Source organism: Theropithecus gelada, chromosome 19 (assembly GCF_003255815.1).
Source record: "Theropithecus gelada isolate Dixy chromosome 19, Tgel_1.0, whole genome shotgun sequence".
Lineage (NCBI taxonomy): Eukaryota > Metazoa > Chordata > Mammalia > Primates > Cercopithecidae > Theropithecus > Theropithecus gelada.
This window is the reverse complement of record NC_037687.1, coordinates 48,244,580-48,267,991: the sequence shown is the minus strand read 5'-3', so window position 1 is coordinate 48,267,991 and position 23,412 is coordinate 48,244,580.

Here is a 23,412-nt window from a genome sequence, read left to right as displayed (position 1 = left end):
ACCTCAGTGATGTGTTTGAGCTTCTAGATAAAGCCTGAATTGAGTTCTGCCTAATCTCCAGACATTAATTAACTGATAAATTCTCTTCCCTGTGCAAGCCAGGTTGAGTTGAGTTTCTCTTCTTTGCAACCACATGTGCTTTAACTGATGAGCTACTCTCTGATGCCATGGCTCCCATGCAAAGTCATTACATGCTTTCTTGGACATTTATTTCAAGGTTTGACAAGGGGCTTCTCCTCTCCTTCCGAGAAACACAAGCAGAGAGATGTCTTGTTTGAGCGCTCCCTGGTGGTGGCAGGAACCCCACCTCACACCGAAGATTCCTCCTTTGGGTGGGCAGGGAGGCTGAAGATGGAAGCCCCAGCACCCGGACACCAACCTCGTGCCCCTCTCTCCCCCTCATCTGGCCACCAGCAACCCTGTCATTTCTCTGCCACTGGGCTGGCTCAGACAAAGCTGTCGTTGAAGAGATTACAGACAGATGCTCTGGCAGGATTCAGAGACCCCGTGGAAGGAAAGCAGTCAGGTTTTTTCTTAAGCGACAGCCATCATTTTCGGCAGGCAGGATAATTGCAGGTTTGCCCTTCCCCATTGCAAGCTATCTGAAGGTAAAACAATGGTGAGCAGCATGCGCTTGCCTCAAGGACGGAGGGGAGAAGACAGAAAGGAACAGAAGGACTCCATCTCCTTTAATTGATTTTAATAAAGCATGGGTTTTCCAAAAGGCCAAAGGCCCTCATTTGCCACAGCGTGGTTGGGATCCGCCAACAGCTTCCCCAAACCGCCTCTTTCCCCATAATTCAATCAGAGCTGCAGATGGAAGCACTCAGCTGGTCTCTCCATGTTCTTGGCCCTTCCTGAATCCCTCCTCTCCTCCTCTCACGGCCTCCATCAGAGAGGAAGGCTCATGCCTGCCAACAAGCATGCCTCCTCATCCTCTTCTTTCTCCACAGCCCTGAACTCCCATGAGGGCCCCACCCAGGGCCTTCCCTGGCCGTCGGTCCTCAGTCTTCCCAGCCACAAATAAGGAGCAGGTGCATATCCTAGGGGGGAACAAGCAGGAGGGTCGCCAGGCAATGGAGCAAGAGCCCAGGTCCTGCTACTGGAGAAAGGATAAGTACCTGGAAGATGAGAGACCTGAAGGACTTGGATTCTCAGCCCAACGACCACCAGGCATGTCCTGGGGAGAGCTCTGAGTCACAGAGGATCAGCGGGCCTGTGCAACCTCAGGACACCGCTAGAGTGGGAAGCTTCCCTGGTGGGCTCTCCTCTCACTGAAACTGTCTGGGAGGAGCAAGGAATCAGAGTTGAAGCTTCAGCAGGAGGGAAGCAGGTACAGGGCTGCTGCCTTTGTTCTCTATTAATGAGGAAGTGAAGGCAAAGGACTCTGCCTTCAGTGACAACAGAGATTTCTTTAATCTAGACCTCATTTTCTACAGCCCCAGGTAGAAAAATTAACCCATCCATTTGCTGTAAATGAACCAAAATCCCCTCCCCAAGGTGTCCCATTTTGTCTGACTTCTTGCTACTTCTGCTCTTTAGGAAAGGTCGATAAGGTGGCATTCGTGTTTCTGGGCTTTGAAATTTGGAGGCAATCTGTGATGAAAGAGGAGGAAAGGAAACAGTCTTTAAGAAAATTCCAGATGTCTGGAGCAATGGCTGAGACTAGGGGGTGGGGATGGTCAGTGCTAGACTGGTAAACAGTTTCAGAGCTCAGAAATGGGAGTTTTATTACTGGCTGGAAAGGCTGGCGGTGGTAGTCAGTTTGAGATTGTTCTGTATTTTTTTTTCCACCATCACCCCAAGAGCGTGTCATCCTCAAAATTAATTCAGTGAAACTGCTCACTCCCTCCTGCACTCATACCTCCCAGGCTGCTACGTCTGCCTCTCTATGTCCAGGGATCCTGGACCCCATCCACTGGCCTCTGCTAAAGTGTCTAGCTCCAAGCATCTCAGACACCAGCTTGAGTTCCATTTCCCTCCTTATGGGCAGGACGTGCCACCACAAGTCATCTGAAATGAACCCATTCCGAAGAATCAAAAGAAGCGTCCAAGTGAGGCTCACCTCACAACTAGTTTTTAAAGGCATCTTGCTGTGAAGAGGTCGTATCCTGGTGTAATGCTGGATAGTTCTTTTCTGAGGCCAGCCAAGTCACATAGTGGATCCTAGCAATGAGGCCGTACAGAGAAGCCTCCTGGGAGCTACAGACTTCAGATACTCTCCATTCATCTAACCCAAGCATTTCTTCCTTTGTGCTTAAGCACACTTGTGCTACAGAGCAAAGTGGGTCCATATGCACCATTTCTTGTAAACCTCAAGTAACCACATGCTGTTTTCTGGACCAATTTAATTGTCCATGAAACCCTAGAGCTGTCTGTGGCATGGAAGGCACCCAAACAACCCTGTCACCATCACTATCGTAGACCACACCCTTGGCACGTGGGTGGGCAGGCATCGCTGCTGACATGTGTGGCCTGCTGACATTGGGTCCTAAACAGAAGGGCCATCATGGGCAGCTCTTATTTCTATTTCTTAAGGCAATGCTGCTGTAAATGCCTGAATTAGGAGTGTGAAGACCTGGCGTAGCCCCAGTTGTGAGATCTAAGGCAAGATCCTCACCTTCGGAACCTCAGCTCCTTCCTACTTCACGTAGGTCTCATGATACCTGCTTCATTATCTCGACAGTTCATTGTGAAGAGGATTGTGAAAGAGGGAAGATGCACTTCTATCTCTGCCTGTGAGGATGAAAGCCCGGGTGGTAACCAACTCCCCTCTCTCCCTAAGACCTCTAGTCAACAGAGCAGTATTGTCGTTTGACATCAACACCATCAACAGCAGCAGCAGCGTTCACTCACTGCTTTAAAGCCGCATGCTGCTTTCACCTGGATTATCTCAAATATTCCTTACAACACCCAAGAGAAGACAGTGGGTGTGTTTATGCCTCCCATTGAGAGGACCCCAGAGTTCACGGAGACCCAGTGATGTGCTTAGGACACTATAGCCCATGGAGTGTCAGGACTATAGCCAGAGCCAGCCATGCACCCCACGCACCCCAGCCATGCAGTCTTCTTCACCGCTGCATTTCCTCTGCTGGTTCACACAGCCCTGGTACCATGTCAGAGACAGCAGGTGTTGAGATGGTGCCAGGGATGGCACATCTGCCCCATCAGCTCAGTTTCCCACCCTCTCTCACTGCTGCAGACCATACTATCCCCCAGGAGCTCTGTTCTCATTGTGTTTGGGAAGGCATGAGCCATCTACCCAAAGTTTTGAGATTGTCTAAGTCTGTTTTCTGTTGCTTGTAACAGATTACCTGAAACTGGGTAATTTATAAAGAAAAGAAATTTACCACTTACAATTGTAGAGGCTGAGAAGTCCATGGTCAAGGGGCTGCATCTTGTGAGGGCCTTCTTGCTGGTGGGGACTCTGCAGAGTCTTGAAGTGGTGCAGGGCATCACACTGCAAGGGGGCCGAGTATGTTAGCTCAGCTCTCTTCTCCTCCCCTTATAAAACCATCAGTCCCACTCTCGTGATAACCCATTAATTGATTAAGGTATGAGTGGATTAATTCATTCATGAAGGCAGAGCCCTCATGACCCAATCACCTCCTCAAGGCTCCACTCAATACCATCACACTGGGGATATTTCAGCAGGAGTTTTGGAGAAGACAAATATTCATATCATTGCAAAGATTAGTGCAAATCTTGGCTTTAATGGAATTCAGCATAGGCATCCCCCAGGCCAGCCCTGGGGCCATAGACAGAGGTTTCCAGCTGGTCCACAGAGATCAGCAGTGGTCTGAGTCAGGTCTTGTATTTTAAGAGACATATATAACACAGATGCAACCTGCTAGGTATAGAGACACAGAATTCAGGCTGGGCGCGGTGGCTCGCACCTGTAATCCCAGCACTTTGGGAGGTCGAGGCGGGCAGATCACGAGGTCAAGAGATTAAGACCATCCTGGCCAATATACTGAAACCCCGTCCCTACTAAAAATACACAAATTAGCTGGGTGTGGTGGAGTGCGCCTATAGTCCCAGCTACTTGGGAGGCTGAGGCGGGAAAATCACTTGAACCTGGAAGGCGGAGGTTCTAGTGAGCTGAGATCATGCCACTGCACTCCAGCCTGGTGACAGATCAAGACTCTGTCTCAAAAACACACAAAAAAAGAAGGCCAGAGAGTAAACATTTGAGGCTTTGCGGGCCATAAGGTCTCTGTTGTAACTGCCTGAGTCTGACATTACAATGTAAAATCAACCAGACAACATGTAAACAAATGAGTGTGGCTGGGTTCCAACAAAACTTTATTTTAGGGACACTGAAATTTGAATTGTATATCATTTTCACCTGTCATAAAATATTACTCATTTTCTTTTTCAACCATTTAAAAATGTATTAGGTTGGTGAAAAAGTAATTGCAGTTTTTGCACAGAAAGTAAAATACTGGCAATTAGTTTTGCACCATCCTAATGGAAAACATTTAGCACACAGGCCACACAGGCAGGCTGGGTTTGGCTCACAGGCAGTGATTTGCTGATCCTTGCTCCTGAACGAGGATTCTCAGGAGGTGGGAGGCAAGGATGAGGGCTTCTCTCACTGTCAAAAGGGTACACAGTCCAAGTGGAATTGTGCGTCAAGGGAACACGGATAAGAAAGAGCTTGAAGGGCTGGGTGTGGTGGCTCACGGCTGTAATCCCAGCACTTTGGGAGGCCAAGGCGGGGGATCACTTGAGGTCAGGAGTTCGAGACCAGCCTGGCCAACATGGTGAAATCCCGTCTCTGCTGAAAAATACTAAAATTAGCCTGGCAAGGTGATGCACGCTTATAATCTCAGCTACTCCGGAGGTTGAGGCAGGAGAATCACTGGAACCCGGGAGGTGGAGGTTGCGGTGACCTGAGATCATGCCATTGCCCTCCAGTCTGGGCAACAGAGCAAGACTTCATCTCAAAAATAATAATAATAATAATTAATAAATAAAAAATAAAGACTTGAAGAAATCATCAGAACAAAGTGAAATTCTCAGTTTGGTTAGCAATTTACCTATGTCCTCTTCTGCACTAATTTACAGAGAGAAGTCTATTAATCATTCTGGATGCAGAAAGGAAACCGCATTCTCAGCATAAACATAAATTATCAGCCTAAAACTCAAATTCCTTCAGAGGGATGGGGCACATCGAAAGTTTCAAATAGCTCAAATAGAACAAATGGATAAGAAGAGATAATGCATCTTTGGAAATACAAACCTGAAAAGATGTTATGCTCAATTACACTGACAAAAGATTTGGGATCCAGCAATATCCTCTATGGAATTCTGCAGCTAAACAGGAATGCTAAATCACAAACTCCAACTTAAGCAAGAATAATATAGCCTAAGCCACATTACACGCGCATCCGTTGGGAGGCTGAATCTGCTCTGATGTTTACAAAGTGCCTCTCTTCGTCCCTATAAGAAAGTGGGCTGGCCTGCTAAGACCGATGCATCACCAAGCGGCCAGGCTTCCAAATTGCCTACTGGGGTGTCTTGGAAAGAAAGCAAGGTTGACAGAGGTCAAGAGAGTTCATGATGAGGCCTGGGGTGTGAAGGGGCGGAGTCTGAACCCTTTGGAGGGAGGAGTCTCCGTTCTAAGCAGCCAATGACAGGGAAAGAAGACACTGGGGAGGATGAGGACGAAAGGGAGTTTGAGTGTGGTTGGGGGTCCACAGTGCCACTCAGGCACAGGCAAGGAGAGCCATGACACTGAACTCAGGCCTCTCCAGCCCCAGCATGGACCCAGCTCCTCGAGCTGGTGCAGATTGTCCCATCCCTAAGAAGTCTCTAGTTGGCCTTCCTCAGCCAGTCTCAATTTCCCAAAGAGGAAGGCTCTGTCTCATCTGCTTCATCGCATCCCACAGTACAGCTGGCACACAGTAGATACCCAGGAAGTGATGTCCTAAGAAGGGCCTGTGTGTTGGGACATCAGAGGAACAGAAAAGAGATGCTAGGACCTGCAAAACAAGAGCTACCACTGTCACATTTTCCAGAAGGCAGGCTGAGATTCTACATGAATTACTGCTCAGTGTCACGACACTGTGTGGAAGGGCTGACTCTTGGAGTTTGTACCGTGGGTGTCCTGGGAGGGAGACAGATGGGTTAAAAGAAAAGAAGAGAAAAAAGGGATTCTGAAGAAACGGAGGAGTGGTTCTTCTCTGTGCACCTTCGAAGTGCAAATCCAGGCCCTACAGATGGGTGCTGGGGAAAGATGGTTGGAGCTACACATGGGGTAAGGAGTAACAAGCTCGGCAATGCCAGGGGCTGCCTTATGGAGGATGGAGCTTCCTGCCACTGGAGCTGGTTGTGCAGTGGTAGGAAAATCAGCCCCAAGAGTGAGTGCAACCTGGGAAGTGGGTAAAAGTGAGGATATAAGTTGTGTGACCACATCTTGTGGTTTCTGGTGTGTCCAGCTCACCATGAGATCTGAACTGAGAAGCAGACCCAGGAGGTAGAGAGAGCTGTGTTTAGTAGTTATGGCTGCTTACGCTGGATTGGAGGATATAGCTTGACCACCTACTAATGTTGAGATTCCCAATTCTTCCCCAGCTCCATGCCTAGAGTGCGGGCCCTCATGTCAGGAATCTGGGTGTCCAGGGCAGTTATCTATACAGCCAAGGCCAGAGCGTGGTGCGCTGTCTGATACTCCATGGAACACAGATCTAAGAACTCCAAAGGTGGGTCCACCCTGCTTCGGGAGGCAGGCTGGGCCATGCCTGGTGTGCCTTCAAGAGGCTGCAGGAGAGGAGAGGTATCCAGGCTTCAGGGGAGTCCCTCCCCACCCCATAAGAGGGATTAAGCAACGTGGCCAGAGAAAGAATGGAAGCCGCCTTCCCCACGCCAGGCACTAGTAGAATCTCCCAGGAAAAGAAAGGGAGGCTTGCTCTCCTTTCAACAAGAGCTTTGCAGGGATCACTGGAATCCAGTCCCATTCCTCAAAGGAGGCCACGGTCCTTGAGGTTTCCCCAGAAGGCACCGAGGACACATGACAAGCAGCTCTTTAGCCATCTGCTGGGGGAAATACCAGAGTAAATTAAAACAAGAGTGGATTTGTGACTTCTGTCTTTTCCAAAAAGATAGTGTTGGCAGGTTTATGAGAAAACCATTCCCAAACACCTTGAATTTATATGGCACGCTTATTTCAAAAGCTCTTCCACATCTGTTAGCTCTTTGAAGCCCCTGGAGGCAGGTAGGGCAGGAAGGAGAGCTGGGTGGAGGAACAGAATCACAGAGGGGCTGGGCACCTTGCCAAAGACCTGGCGGCTCCCTGGGGAGAGGTGGGGGTGGTGCCCTGCACCCTGACCCCTCACACATGCTCAGGGGCTGCTCCTTCTTGCCTGGAGAGCTCCGGCCAAGGGCATTATGTAATAAGGCTGGAAGCAAAGTGACCACTTCAGAGCAGGGCAGTCAAGTACAACGAGGCTCCGGGAGCACCCCTTTCTCATACACACACACAGCCCTGCACCCATGTGCCCTGCAAATTAGCCAAGGTTTAAAGGTAAAGGAATAATGGCTCCTCAAACAGAAACAAACAGAGGCTGATTGACAAGGAGGCCCCTCATAATCAGTGCAGCAGTAAACTCTACTAATTATGGTGTCAATTGGTAACATTATAAAGGTTGAAGCTACATAATGAAAAAAGAGCATACACACAGGCAGAGCGAGTTCAGCAGATGTAATTACAGGGTGACATTATTGGCAAATAGTATTTTATGAGGTATTAGCAGGAATGTAGCATGAACACATTCCAAAACTTAACTGGCTCCTCGGAAGTGCAGGAACCCAGAATTGGCCAGAGATCCAGCCCCTAAAACTGTAGTTTGCCCAGCTGAACGCTTTAAGGGAGCCCCTGAGGTCTTCTTGCCATCTTCAAAAGGAGAAGATGCTTGCAGGTGAATCTCTATCCTACCCTTGACTTCTAATTCCTTCCATGCCACATCATATCCCTGTTCCTCGATGGTCCTGAGCTCTTTCATCCTCGTATCATAAGATCTTGGACTATTCAAGCCAGAGAGCACCATAGATGTCATTTACCTTGACAGTTACTCTACGGTGAGCATGGGGGAGGAACAGAAGCCTACCCGTTCATTCTAACAATATTTACCAGTGCCCAACAGTATTCATGGAACTCTGCGCCAGACTCCTGTTCTAGATGTGCAGGCTATGGCCCTTGCTGTCACGGTGTTCACATTCTATGGGAAATTGAAGAAAAACACACAAGATGATATCAGGTGCCTCGACGAAAACTGAATAGAGTGATGTGATAGCAGGTGGCTAGAAGAGGACGGGGAGATTAAATGGGAGGTCCGGGAGGCTGCTGTCTGAGCTGAGACCTACAGGAGGAGAGGAAACATGCCTTTTGAAGGATGCCCAGTTCCCAAGCAGCAGAGCAAGGGCAGAACACAGATGTCCTCATATGCAGCCCACGGTCTTTCTATTGCATCAGGCATCCCCAACCACTACTTGAGCCAGAAGAGAAGAGAAGTTACCAACTCTAAGGATATGGGGGCCATTGCATTGTGAAGGCTAAAGGAACATTAAAGATCAGGTGGTTCAAAATCCCTAATATGCAAAAGAATCACCTGTGTTATGTGTCATGAAGGAGCTGCCTCCCAGGTCATGTTATCTGTTTCTATATAGCAAACCACCCCGAGCTTATATCACCTTTCCCATTTCTATGACGTGCTAGACAGTTCTCATTCATGGTCACCTGTGTGACTGCAGTCAGATGGTGGCTGGGGCTGGAGCCATCCCAGGTTTCTTCACTCATATGACTCATGTCTGGGCTGGAATGACTGGAGGAACTGGGAACTGGTCAGGCTTCTTTGCTTGTGGCCTCTTCCTTCACGGCTAGGTTGAACTCCCTCACATCATGGCAGTCTCAGACCATGAAAACTTGAAAACTTCATTCATGGATGCCGCTTCCTCCCAGAAAAGCATCATGAAAAGTCCAGGCAAAAGCCACAAGGTTTCCCAGGACTTAACAATGGAAGGCTCAGAACATTCTTTCCTTTATAAGTTTATTCATTTTTTAAATTGACAACTTTTTTTACATAGTTGTTGCACACAACATATTGTTTTAAAATATGCATATATTGTGATATGGCTAAATCAAGCTAGTTAACATATGCATCACCTCACATATTCATTATTTTTTGTCTTGAGAACACTTCAAATCTACTGTCTTAGAAATTCTCAAGAATACAATATGTTGTTATTAACAATATCCAGTAAATCACTTGAACGTATTCATCTTATCTAATTGAAATTGTATACTCTTTAACCAATATCACCTCAGTTCTTCCCCTGCACAATCCCTTGGCAAACGCCAACCTACTCTCTACCTCTGAGCTTGACTTTTCTAGATTCCACATAGAAGTGAGATCATGAAGAATCTGCCTTTCTGTGCTTGGCTGGTTTCACTTCACATAATCTCCTCCAGGTTCATCCATGTTGTGACAAATGGCAGGATGACAGGACTTCCTTCTTTTTTAAGGTTGAGTAATATTCCACTGCGTATATGTTCCACATTTTTTTAATCCATTCATTTATTGATGGACACTTAGGTTGATCCCCTGTCTTGGCTATTGTCAATATTCCTATAATGAATATGGGACTGCAGATATCTCTTCGGCATATTTATTTCATCTCCTTTGGCTATATATTCAGTAGTGGGGTTGCCAGATCATTTAGTAGGCCTATTTTTATTTTTTTGAGGAACAGTCACACTGTTTTCCATAATGGCTGTACAATTTACATTCCTACCAACAGTGTACAAAGATTCCCTTTATTCTACATCTCCAACATGGTTGTCGTTTGTCTTTTTGATAATAGCCATCCTAACAGGTATGAGGCGATATCTCTTCGTGGTTTCAATTTGCATTTCTTTGACAATTAGGGATTTTTTTTTAGCATTTTTTCATATGCCTATTGGCTGTTTGTGTGTCTTCTTCTGAAAAATGTCAATTCAGGTTCTTTGCCTATTTTTTTAATCGGATTATTTGTTTTATACTATTGAGTTGTTTGGGTTTCTTATATATTTCAGATATTAACCCTGTATCAGTTGTATGGCTTGCAAATATATTGCCCAATTCTCTAGGTAGTTTCTTCATTCTATTGATTGTTTCCTTGGCTGCGCAGAAACTTTTTCATTTGAAGTAATCCCATTTGTCTATTTTTGGTTTTGTTGTCCAGAATATCCTTTCTGCCACAATGTATTGATCCAGCAAATCAGTAAGTCCATCCCAGATTCAGAGGAAGGGAAATTAGACTCCACCATTGAATGGGAAGAGTAGCAAACAATTTGCAGCCGTCTTTATTCTACCACACTCCTCTTGTGTAGAAACATCGCCTCTACCAACGGCCTACTTAGTCTTTTGACAACCTAATAAACATATGCCATTCACATTCAGATTGTCTTTCTTTTCCTCAAAACAATCAAAGAATTCGCCCATGTTTATTGGGGGCTTATCATGTAAAAATGTGTCCTGCTTGGTCCACCATGTACCATATACCATACACGACACACAATGTGCTGAGCTTTCCCTCTAGGAGCATGCATTCAAGATAAGGTGTCACATTATTCCATTCGTAATAGCTTAATTAACTGTTAGAGTGAGATTTGACAAGCAGCCCCAGTACATAAAATAGGACTATTTGGGCTACAGTGAGAGCTCCAGAGCACCTCTGCTGAATCCCAGCTCAGAATCACAGTGTGCATAACGTCACAGTGGATGAAGAAAGAAAATAAAGGGCAATGAAATATTTCTTCTCCCTAGAAGCAGCTTTCTTGATAAAAAATATATGAACCTTGGCCGGGTGTGGTGGCTTACCCCTGTAATCCCAGCATTTTGGGAGGTTGAGACGGGCGGATCACTTGAGGTTAGGAGTTCAAGAACAGCCTGGCCAACATGGTGAAAGCCCATTTCTACTTAAAATACAAACAATTAGCCAGGCATGGTGGTGCACACCTGTAGTCCCAGCTACTTGGGAGGCTGAGGCAGGAGAATCTCTTGAACCCCAGAAGGTGGAGGCTGCAGTGAGCTGAGATCGCATCACTGGACTCCAGCCTGGGTGACAGAGTGAGGCTCCATCTATATATACATATAGATATAGATATAGATATATGAGAACCTGGCCTTATGGGAGAGCTAGTAAAGTAATAAAAATTTTTAGCATATTAATGAGTTTATTAAAAATCTATGTCAATTTGACTTAGGCAAAAAAAAAAAAAAAAAAAAAAAAAGGTCAAAGTCCTAGGAGTTAGCTTGTTTCAGGTAGGGCTAGATCCAGGGGCTCACAAGATATCCTAGAGTAATTAACATGTAATATACTAATTAATACAGGTTGAGTCTCCCCAGCTTTCACTTGTCCTGGCTTCACTCCCAGGGGCACTTTCTCTCTGTCCTTGTGGAGACAGGATGGCCATCAGCAGTTCCAGGCTTACTTCTGCTGTTGTGCTGTTTCCCCAGATCGTTTCCACAAAATGTAGCTATAGTTGGCCTTACTTGAGCCCAATGCTCAGAGCACATAATCAGAGTGGTCAGCGGATGTCCTGCCCTGACTAGACGTCCAGGGAGTCAAATGTACCCTGGAGCCCCAGGTGAGCTGGTGAGGTCACTTGTATTGAGAATGAAGGACAACTGGCTCCCCAAATGGACTAGGTTCTCTTGCAAAAACAAACAAACAAACAAAAAAGTGGCCTGAAAGCTGCGGAGGCAAAAACACCCACACAGAACGGAAAGTACAGCATAGAACTGAGTGACGGGGGAAAAGAGGCCAGGTCTGGAGGAAAGAGGCAACGCCTGGTTTCTCCACACAAGCTGAGAGGCATGGCCAGCTGTCTAGGTCTTGCCTGCCAGTCAATGAACTTCTCTTGAAAGTGGTCCCGGGGCTGAGCACAGTGGCTCACACCTGTAATCCCAGTCCTTTGGGAAGCCAAGACAGGCAGATCACTTGAGCTCAGGAATTCAAGACCAGCCTGGCCAACATGATGAAACCCCATCTTTACAAAAAATACAAAAAAAAAAAAATTAAATAAATAAATAGCTGAGTGTGGTGGCATGCACCTGTGGTCCCAGCTACTTGGGAGGCTGATGAGGGAGGATCACTTTAGCCCAGGAGGTGGAGGTTGCAGTGAGCTGAGATCAAACCACTGAACTTCAGCCTAAGCTACAAAGTGAGACCCTGTCTCAGCAAAATAAAAAGGGATCGCTGCATCCCTGGGAGGAGGCTCAAAGTCAGAGGTTAACCCTTGTCCTGTACCCCATCACCAGCCGGTTCTCCAGCACCAAGATGTTCTCTGAGCTTGCAGAGCACCCAGACATGTCCCAAAGAGCTTTTCAGTGGGTGCTTTGGCCTGAAAGAAAGCCAGGGAAAGAGAAACACAACTGCCACGTGGCATTCTGAAACATTGCCATTAAGTTTAATGCCTTCGTAACAAAGAATACCACGTTTATTATCACAAATAAATCCACGGATTTAACACCCATCAGGCTTTAGATTTTATTTTTCCATATAAAATAAATATGGCCAGAGTATAAGATTATGACGGCACCGTTATTTTCTAAAACTATTTAATTTCAGCACAGCCTAACTGCCCCATGCTGGACACGGGAGGGGACCACCCCACTCCTGGAGGAACATTGGTCCCACTGACTGCAAAAGCCAACAAGGTAAGCTTCCCCATGCAACTGCTGGGTTTCATCACTGTTTAATGAATTGTTGCACTCTTTATAGGATAACAATAAATTGCACATGATTTATCATATTACTCAATAAATCATGGGACAAATCATTAGGCAGAGTGATAAAATCAAGTGTTTTAGAAATAAGTTAATCTATGATGCCAACGTGTAAACTAAACAGTTGCTTAAAAACCCTATTTACTAATCATTTTTACATAAAGAAAGATTAATGATTATGTAGATTAAATGTGTATTTACTCCTATAAACATCAGACAGCCATGTGCCCCGCTGGCCTTTTCTTTTTAGCAAAGGCCCCCCGAAAGCGTTGCTCTCTTAACAAAATTTCATTTGGGATTCGGCGCGCCGGGGAAGGGAGGGTGGAGAAGCCTGGGCAGGAGGAAGAAGTGGTTAATGAGAAGCATGTCAGCGGAGGGGTCTGGTGCAGAGGCTGTTCTCACCGTAAATTTTGAACTACACTAATTAACACTTACATTAGGGCTTGGAGACAGGTTCCAATGCTGCTTGCTTCTCCCATCTGCCCGTGACCTAGCACTCTTTCTCACTTGTGACAACTATGTTTATAGCTCCTCTGCCCATCGAGCTGGCTGGCACATCGAATTACCCTCAAGAGTCCATGGGCATCACGTCACATTTGCGTGCCCGATATCATACGTGACGAGTTGTGCCACCGCCAGGGCCTTTAATGCACATCCCACAGACGGCCGGCCCCTGGAATGCATAGGCAGATATTAAGCTAAATCTTTTTGGAGTCAAGCTTGTTTCACGTCAGTTACACAAACATATTGGTTCCCTTAAAAGAACAAATGCTTTGTGAGTAAGGAAACGACTCCAGGAACAGAAACCTGAGAAATCATTCTCAGTGTCAATTCAACCCTTCCTTCTGAAGGCCTTTTATCTTAGGGGAATGAAGGGAGAAACTGTTTGGCTTCTAGAATATGAGTTTTGGACTACATTTATTATAAACTGGACATTATTAAGCAATGTCAAGGGAGAGAAAGGGTGTGCCCTGGCTAGTGTAGCAGGGAAGATGATCAGAATATCAGAGAAGGTGTTTTTCTCTCTCGCCACTAAAATATTTTCATTTTGAAAATGCCTAATTGCGTGTGATTCCTCTGACTTTGAATTCCTCTAGCACAGCAAATCGGACCCTGGAGCTGATCCAAACAACGCAGAGGGAAGTAAAGGCACTTCGATGTGTTCTTACACCTTCTCTTTTGCAAGAAGTCATGCTAGATTGCTTGAGAAAGTGCTAATCACCGAGGTTTGGGAACCCCCCATTCCTGGTGCCCAACAAAACAGTTGTTGAGAGGTTGGGTAACGGATGGGAGAAGAGAGAGGCTCCAAGAACTGCACTGTGTTATTTTTCTGACAAGCTCTAAAAAATGAAGTGGATAAATTTTACTGACAACTTCAGCTTCAATGAACTACCTGGAAAATATTGCCTCCAAGGCAGAAATCCAAGCCATGAGCTTTTACACATGGTCTTTAGCCCTTCCCAAGAGGCAAAACACAAGGGGTTATGGGAGGAACAGAACAGGAGTTCCAGCTCCTTGTACATGGCCTTCCCCTGAGGAGCCACTAGCTGCAGAGTGGAGTATAGCTCTCAGACATGGAGAAACTGAACCCAACTACCAACATAAAACAAGAGAAAGGTGCAAAGCATTGCCCAGAAAAGAATAGACCAAGTGACAGCCACACTGCATCCTCTTTTCTCCTCTTATCCAACCCACCTCAAAATCTACTCTGAGTCACATTTCAAATACCACCTGTATCAGTCAAGGGGAGGTTGAGTTTTGCTTCAGCAACATGAAAGATCAGAATCTCCGTAGCTTAAAGTGAAATTTTATTTCTTGTTCCTGTAACATCACCACGGGCCCAGAGAACTGACTAGGACAACTGTCCTCTTTGTGGAAGCATAGCAATTGGTTTAATGTTATCTTCATAGCATTATGAAATTTGCTAGTAACTGAAGAAAAGAGCATTCAGAAGCAGGTGCTTCAATGCTTTCACCAGAATGGACACACTTTTTTATTGGCCAGAATGAACCACGTGGCCAAGCCTAACTTCACCAATGGGAAAGTATAACTCTCCTTTAGCCAGAAGTAGAGAAGAACCAGATATTGAGACATATTCATCACATTGATCACACAACCCACTTCCTAGAACCCCCTTTCTCTGCAGCCACCTCATTCCCTGCGAAATCTGAAAAGCAAAGCTTTTATTTGTAGGGCTCATTTCCCAATATCTTGCTGTTACAATGGGGACCACTTTCATCCTTAGAACTGTGGTTTATGTCTCTGTCAGGGACAGTGAGAAGCAAATGCGTGTAGCGCTTAACTTTGCAAAGAAGAAATACGGTGGCCAAGAATGTGAATTCTGGAGCCAGACTGCCTGCCCTTGAACCCCAGCTCTGCCACTTACTGCCTCTGTGATCTTGGGCAAGTTATTCACTTCTCTACACCTCAGTTCACTAATCTGAAACATAGGACTGGTGATGGTGCCTAACTAATAGGGTTATTGTGAGGATTAATTATGCTAATACTCATGACAGTCTAGTAAGGATGCCTGGCACTGAGTGAGGGCTATATACGTGTTTTCTGTGACTATAATGCTTCACTGTCAACAAAGAACACTCTATAAAGTGCTCCACTGGCCTGATTGGTCATTATAACTAATCTGAGAGACCATCTCACTCCCTGCATCCTTCATCCTCTCCCCAGACAGAGGCCGGAAGGATGTTGCGCTTAAAGGCTGAGGAAGTCCTTTGGTAGCGAAATTTGGGTGAGAGGTGGTGGTGGTGGATTATTTGCTCTGCATGTGAAAATGGGAGGATTTTGAAAGAATGTGGCAGAAACAGTCATGCCTGCCAAAGAGTCCATATGTCCCCTACATTCCCTAGCTTTCTTGTAGTTAAAGGGGCCTTATGACTAGCCACAGCCAGTGAGCTAGGGGCAGAAGCAACATAGCCACATTCTGGGCACAAGGTCTGCTTGCAGATGCAAGGTCCTCTAGAATTCTGCTGTCCCATCACAATCACTGTTATGTCACCGCATTGTGAAGGCAACAGCTGGATTGCCGTATTACACCAGAGGATGCTCGTGGAATTGTATATGTGAAAACTTTTGCTAAGTTAACCCTGGAGGTTTTACAGTGGTTTGCTGTGATGGCATATCCTAGCCTAACCTGACTACTACAAGGAGTTTGGCTCCTAAAAGTGATAGCAAAGAACAGGGAAGATGGTCAAGCTACAAGTTGGAGTGTGTGAACATTTCTTAAAACCAAGAGTAGTTCATGACAATCTTAAGGCATTTTGCATTGCTGTGGTGTATATGCCTTCTATCTCTCCTTTTCTGTTTTGTTTTACAGTGTTTATTGTTTTATTTTGTACGTTTTTGCACAGGAAGAGCAACTAAAGAAAGAGACTGAGCTCTATATTTAGGCTAACACCAGCACAATGATAAAGAAAGAGCTACACGTCAAAACCTGAGCTTTGCAGTAGAAAGTTAGAGCTAGACATACTTAGGATAACATCACAATACACCCTCTCTAGATGTCTTAGAGGGGAACTTAAACTTTCCACAGGATATACAGCAAAAGATTAGTCAGTCTGATGCTATCTTAAGAGGTAGGCTGAACTTAGCTCACAAAAGCCTAAGTTAGGATGAACAGTAATTAATATCATCTCACATTCAGAGGACAAGGAAACAAAAAGGATTCAGAGAGACTGAGTAACTTTCTGAAAATCACCCAGAAAGAAATGCAGTGAATCCAGGACTCAGATGTTTTGCTCCTAAGGTAATATTTATATGTAGGCCAATCTCCGTTGAGTCAAGTTTGTCAATAATCCCCATGTTGCTAAATCCAGCGGTCAATTCTCAGGCCTTGGTTGTTGGACATACCTGCATCATTTGATGCAACTGACTAGTTTCTCTTCTCTGGAGAACTCCTTTCAATTGGCTTTCAGAGCACAATGCTCTTGGGTATCCTCCTGCAACACTGGCTGCAACCTTTTAGTCGCGTTTGCTGAATTTCCTTCTTGTTTTCTCAACCACCGTGTTGAGGGTGCTTCAGAGTTCAGTTTTTGTTTTGTGTTGGTGGTGGGGAGAAGGTCTCACTCTGTCGCCCAGGCTGGAGTGCAGTGGCAGCATCATGGCTCAACTGCAGCCTAGAACTGCTGGGCTCAAGTAGTCCTCCCACCTCCCAGCTTCCTGAGTAGCTGGGACTACAGGTGTGTGCCACCACGCCCAGTTAATTTTTGTATTTTTCGTAGAGACAGACAGGATTTTGCCATGACGTCTATGCTGGTGTTGAACTCCTGGGCTCAAGTGATTTTTCTGCCTTGGTCTCCCAAAGTGCTAGGATTATAGACATGAGCCACCATGCTGGGCCCAGAGTTCAGTTTTTAGATGTATGTTCTAGATATTCATTTTCTTGACAACTTCGTCTAGTTTCATAGTTTTAAATGCCATCTGTATACTGACAAACCTAACAAATGTAAAACTCTCAGCCTGTCCCTTGAACTTCAGAATTGCATCTTCAGCTGCTACCTGGCATGGCTACTTAGCTGTCTAACAGGCATCTCACAGATTTAACATGTCCAGTGCTGGGCATCCAATCTTCCTCTCTTCTCCAACCTACTCCTGCACAGTTTTCTACATTTCAGCCAACTGCAGTTCCAACCTTCCCATTGCTCAGCCCAAAACCCTGGAGTCCTCCCCAACAATTTTATTTCTCTTTCATTCTGTATCCAGCCCATGAGCAAATCCTCTTGGTTCTTGGGAGTTTCAAACAGCACAACAGCAGCCATCGTGGTCCAAGCCATCACCTTGACTCACCTGCACTCTTGTGTTCACCTCTTGGTTGGTCTCCTTGTGTCATCTTTTTCAAGCCTTTGCTGAAACATCACCTGCAATATGAAGCTTTCCTTGGCCACCACATTTAAAATGGATCATCTCCCCTTTCCGTGACACCCCTTAGACCCTTTCTCCAGCACCCAGAACCTTCTCTCATGTTACATAATTTTCTTACTTATTTTGTTTAGACTTCATCTCCCTGCTACTAGAAACTGAGCTCCAGAGGAGCTGGGATAATTTGCTGTGTCCTAGGACATAGAATCAGGATAATACATGGCACAGAGGAGATGCACAATAACTTTCATTCAACGAGTGAATATTCAGGACTCATGTGCTCCGCAGCCTGACCTGCCACACTCTACTCTCTCCTTCTAGTCACAATCTGGCTGTTGAATTCCTTCTCACCCTAGCTTTTCTCTCCACCCAGGTGTTTCAGGCTGGTGTCTTGAAGGACAGGCTTTGTTACTTCTCTGCCAGCTCCCCTACATCCTACTTCTTAAACATCCTTCCTGGCTTCTGCAGCAGCAGATCATAGGATCGTCTCTGCCCGTTCATCAGCCTCAAGGCCCTGATATGCTTTTCCATTCGCCAAGCTCATACTCTGCTTGGTTGAAACTAGGATTGGAAATTTTATGGTCCAGGAATCCCTTTTCCTTTGCTGTGACCTTTTTTTCCTGACTGCTCCAGCCCGTATTGAACTGACTTCCCCCATACCTAAATTATTTTAGGGCGTGGATAATAACAATAAGCACTTACATACATTTCTCCTTGAATGTCTGTAACAATATTAGAGAGATATTATTATTATTATCTTATCAAGAAAACTGAGGCCCAGAGAAGTTAACTAGTTAACCAAGTTACTGTGAGATAATAGAGTAAAAATTCTAATGCAGGTTGGTCTAAATTCACAACTTGTGTCCTTTGACGCTTTCTTACTTACTGTCAGAACCAAAGTTAAATTCTTGGTCACTTCTAATTATTTCCTGGAAGTGGGATTCAAGTTCCCTGGGGGCTCATATACAGGAATGACCATACCCCCAATCTGTCTGTGACCTCTTTGGAGCCTGGTTTAGTGGAGTCTTTCTGGCAGATTCATCAGGCTCAGTGGCCTTTGGTGGGAAAGGAAGAAAATGGAACAACTTTGTGAATCATTGTATAAGAAAGAACATCCCTATAGAAAACTGCCCTGCGTGGAAACTAGAAAACCCTATTCCCTTCCCCTCCTGCTTCACTACTGCACCTTGGTGGAAACCACAAAGGCACATGCATGCTTATTATGATAGGAAAGAAAGAGATGGATAGGTGTGATTTTTTATTTTCCAACCAAATGATTTTTCTGCTCCTTAAGTGATATTTTAAGAGACTATTGTTACTGAGGAAGCAGCCTCCTGTAGATCTGGAAGCAGCCAGTATAAATCTAACCATCCACCTACCTATGGATTTAGTCCCAGGGAAGATACAAAGTCTGTCCCTTGAAGGGATTATGAAGAAGCAGATACAAGTGACAAATCAAAGAACAAGGTAAGTGACTATATTCATGCACTGTGATTCTAGTTTGTAAGGCATGTTCTCATAAATGTTATAGGCACTGTACTAGTGAAGAACTTTGAGCAAGTTCATAGACTAAGTACACAGATGATTCAGGGTTCAAATCCAGTTTTCAGACTACAAGTTCAACGTGTTGCACCAATACATACTGGAAGGTTCCATCCCGATGCCCACATAAGTGATACACTCAGACAATAGATGGTGTCTGCTCTTATCTTTTTATTAATTGCCTTGTGAAAGTCAAAACTTCACTACTAGCTTCTTTGTGCTGTTATTTAGGGACTCCCCAGGAACTGCCACCTTGCCTTGAGTTTCCAACATGCCTGGCATCCCGGCATCCCTGGACGGTAGAAATTACATCTTGCACATCATTTATTTCCAAAGGAAGTCCAGCAATGCTCTGGAGACACAGCAAGGCTCAGAGACCAGTAACACTCTGCCTTGGCCATGCAATCTTCCCCAGCTGTTCTCATCCACACAGAACTGGCTCATCTTCAAACCAGGTGTGCAGTAGGTGCTCAAAAAACACAGGATAGATGAGGAAATATGGAGCAAATGCAATCGTGGGCTGCAGCGTCTCTTATAACTCTTTGTCTACACCCAGCCTCCTGACAATTTCATTCCTTCTCGTGAATTTGCGACATGCATCAGTCCTGGGAACAAGAGATGGCTTGAGCATGTTTGGATCCATGTCTTCCAGCAGCCGTGGGAATCAACTGCAGACCCTTTGAACATGACATGCCACTCAATTTTTTTGGTGCGATGGAAAATCCCACACCCCCACGATGGCCCTGTCTCCAGCCCTTCCACCCTCATGTTGTCTCTCGATCCTTGATGTCAGCCGCCAACCTCTCAGACCAAGGCTTGGGACTTTGCCTTATACGATGCCTTTGATTACAGTGGGGGTCACTGTGAACAAGGATGGTAGAGTTGTTCAGAGGAGATTAAAAACCTTCCCCACGAGGCAGCCAGTCCATGCCCAAGCCAAGAAGAAAGCTAAGAGTCTCCACTCCCACTTTATGATCTAACCACTAGACTGAGCTCCTGTTACTTGACAAAAATGATTTGCTTTTAATTAAAATAGGAGCATAAATTATTTTTATCCTTGTATTATTGGGCGGTAAGTAAATTCACAGTAACTCACTGGATTTTTTAAAATCTATTTTAAATATAAACACACTGCCATATTTTCTGTGGGTTTGAAAGCTTATGTTAAGTTTGCAAATAAGTCAACTCCATAAAGATAACATCTTTCCCTAAAAAATGTGTTGCAATCTAATGGCATGCTATGGAAAATTAACATCTTATTAAGAAAATACATAAATTCTCCCTCCGTTGAAAAGGTCCAAGTAACGCTGAGCTTCTTACCTGCCCGTGAGACAAGATGAACGGACGGGGTGACCTCCAAGCTTCCAAACCCAGGCAACCCCCACCCCGGGAGTGTCCTCTGCCACCCTCACGGGACTCACATGCAACAAAAAGCTGTGATTTTATTTTGGGTCACGCTGAACTCTATTTTTGAACTTACCCTGCTACATGTCTGACAGGTCCTGTATTCACGGAGGGACCTGCATTACTCTGGTTCACCCTGAAAAGATGCCATCTCAGACAGGCTGCGTGGGAAGGTGCAGCCATCTCCCAGACCAGCTGCCTGTCTGAGCACCAGGGATCCAGGTGAACCCCGTAAGGATAAGGACATTCATAGCCAGATCTCATGTGGCCATAACAATTAGAGCTCAGTGATGGGGACAGAGCCCTGGACTTCCAACCCATTACAAGGAACATAAAAGCCCAAGGCCACAAAGGGCTAGGTATCATCTTGAGATGCAAGGAGAGCTCACTGTGCCCTGCTACCCAGGTGAATTCCCTTTTGTTTCTGCTTTCGATGTATCTTCTTTTCCCCACTCCACTAAAGAGTGCTTTAGGAGCCTAGCAGATGGACCTAGAGCCATGGCTCTTTCTTGTGCCTCAATGATACATGTTTTCAATACCCTGCCTGAGCCTTTGAGGGGTTCCACTGATGCCTCATCCAAGCCTGTATTCACCTTGCTTCCCCTCTTTCCCTCCTCCGACCACTGGTCTTCAGAACTCTTACCAAAATAAAAGGACTTATGTAAATACGAAAAGGGAAAAGCTGTCAAAACCTGCATGAGTTGTTTAAATACCATGAATAAGAACCAGTAACAATAGGCACATCAATGAAGATGTGTTTCCTTCAGACTTGGCCAGGTGCCACCCAATGCGAGTCCCCCAGAAAACGCTGCTCACTCGGCAAACAAGGGAGCTCGGCTCACCCGCCCCTTCCTGGCGCCCCCTCCCCAGGAAAACATTTTTGACAAGCAACTCATCTAGAGCCATTTCCCACAGCTTTCCTTTCATTTGCATTCTCATTAGAATAATGTGATTTCGCAAAGTGGGAATGTGTGTAAGTCCTCACCACCAGGAGGAAACGCTAAAACCCAGATTCCAGGGGACAGGGGAAGATCTGCCTGTGGGGACACAGGGCAGCCAGGAGGAGCCCAGCCAGGGCTTGGCATGCAGCACCAGCCAGGGTCAGTGAACGCCCACAGTGACGTCACAACCAAACAACTGGGACCTTATGAAAACCTCAAATTGACCCAAACCAGAAAGGAGGTTTGGAAATGGAAGAAACACATCCCCCACATTTTGAAAAATAGGCCCTGGCATCAGAAAACAGTAAAACAAAGTGTTTTCACGGAGAATGGGAAAAGCATGCCTTTTGCTTTCTCCTACTGCTTTGTTTTCTTGAACATGCTTGCCCCTAATTTGAAATTGCCACATGCCAACTTTTAAAAGTGCTATAATGGAATCAGTTTCTCAAAGTCATTCCAGGGCATGACTTATAAAATAACGCTTTTAGTGTACCCACTGTGTGTGCATGTGTGTTTGTGTGTGTGTGTGCATGTGTGGTGTGTGTTTGTGTTTTAAATGGACATTTACTGAGTGAGAGCTTGTAAATATTTTCTGGTCATTTAAAAGCAAGAAACAAACAATGCACACATCCTAAGCTCGTTCCCACATCATAAGCTGATTTCCATTCCACTTTGGTAGGTCGGGTTTCTTTTACGTCCTGAAAAACCGGAAAAGCTTATGAAGCCAAAAAAACTTTGCAAAGCAAATTTTCCAGTATTTGCTTAGCTGGGTCTTCAAACAAGGAAAGAAACATTATTCGGTGTAAAGATACATAATAAATGTCTCAGAACAATTTCAGGACAGAAGAGGAGAGTAGGGGATTGAAAACGGAGCTGGAAGTAGGAAAATGGGGCAAAATCTTGAGTTTCAAATGATTGCAAAATGAGTTCAACTCCAGAGAAGTTCCTTCTGGAGCACGCTTTCCAGCCAGTCCTTGCGAACTAGACCTCCCTGCATTAGCAAGTCTTAAGGAGAGAAGAAAAAAAAGTGAATTAATAAAATGTTCCTGTGAGACATTGTCCTACCCTGCTCAGAGACGCTTTCTGGCCTTCCTTGGGGGCAAACTAGGATCATGTTCAGCATTCTGAGGCTAAAGGAAGAGAAGGGGAACGTGTTCAACCTGCTGACTGACACCTCTGTCCTAGGTCACCTGCCCTGAAGACACTAAATGCTTTTCTAAAGTGGTGTAATTTGATTTTTTTTTAAGATTCTATGAGCATATCACATTTCATAAACATAAGAATGACATTTCAATTTTTTCATATAAATGGCAAATTTGCAGAATGAGAAACAAAAAAACCAACAAGGCTCTAGAAACCATTTTTTGCACACCCAAAGAATGTGAGCACAGCCCCCTTCTGGCAAGGACATCTGTCACTCACACAGACGCAACCCTCTTGAAGCCAATGTAAACAGCTCCTTACTCTCCCTGCCTGGCTCCTGGGTGGAGGCGCAGAACCTTCGGCGGTGTGGATGGAGCTTCCTTTGAAAAGTGCATTTGCGTTTTGGATAGCTTGGCGAAAAGCACAGAGCTGTTTTCTGGGGCGCCAAACTGTTTCTATTTTCCCATTAAAAGGAAGAAAGGAATATATATATACATATATATTCCTAAGTGGAAGTGCATTCACTACATATGCAGACGGTTACAAAATTTGGGCGAAATTAATACAAGGCAATAAAAATCATTTAGCATATAGATAAGTCAATTTATCATAGACTTTCTACTAGAAGAAACACGAGCGTTCCCGGCCGTGACCCTGACAAATGTCTCTGGGACCAGTTCTTTAAGTGTGGTCATCGGGCGGGCTCCGAGTCCCTGTCTCGGGCTCTGTGAGTGTCT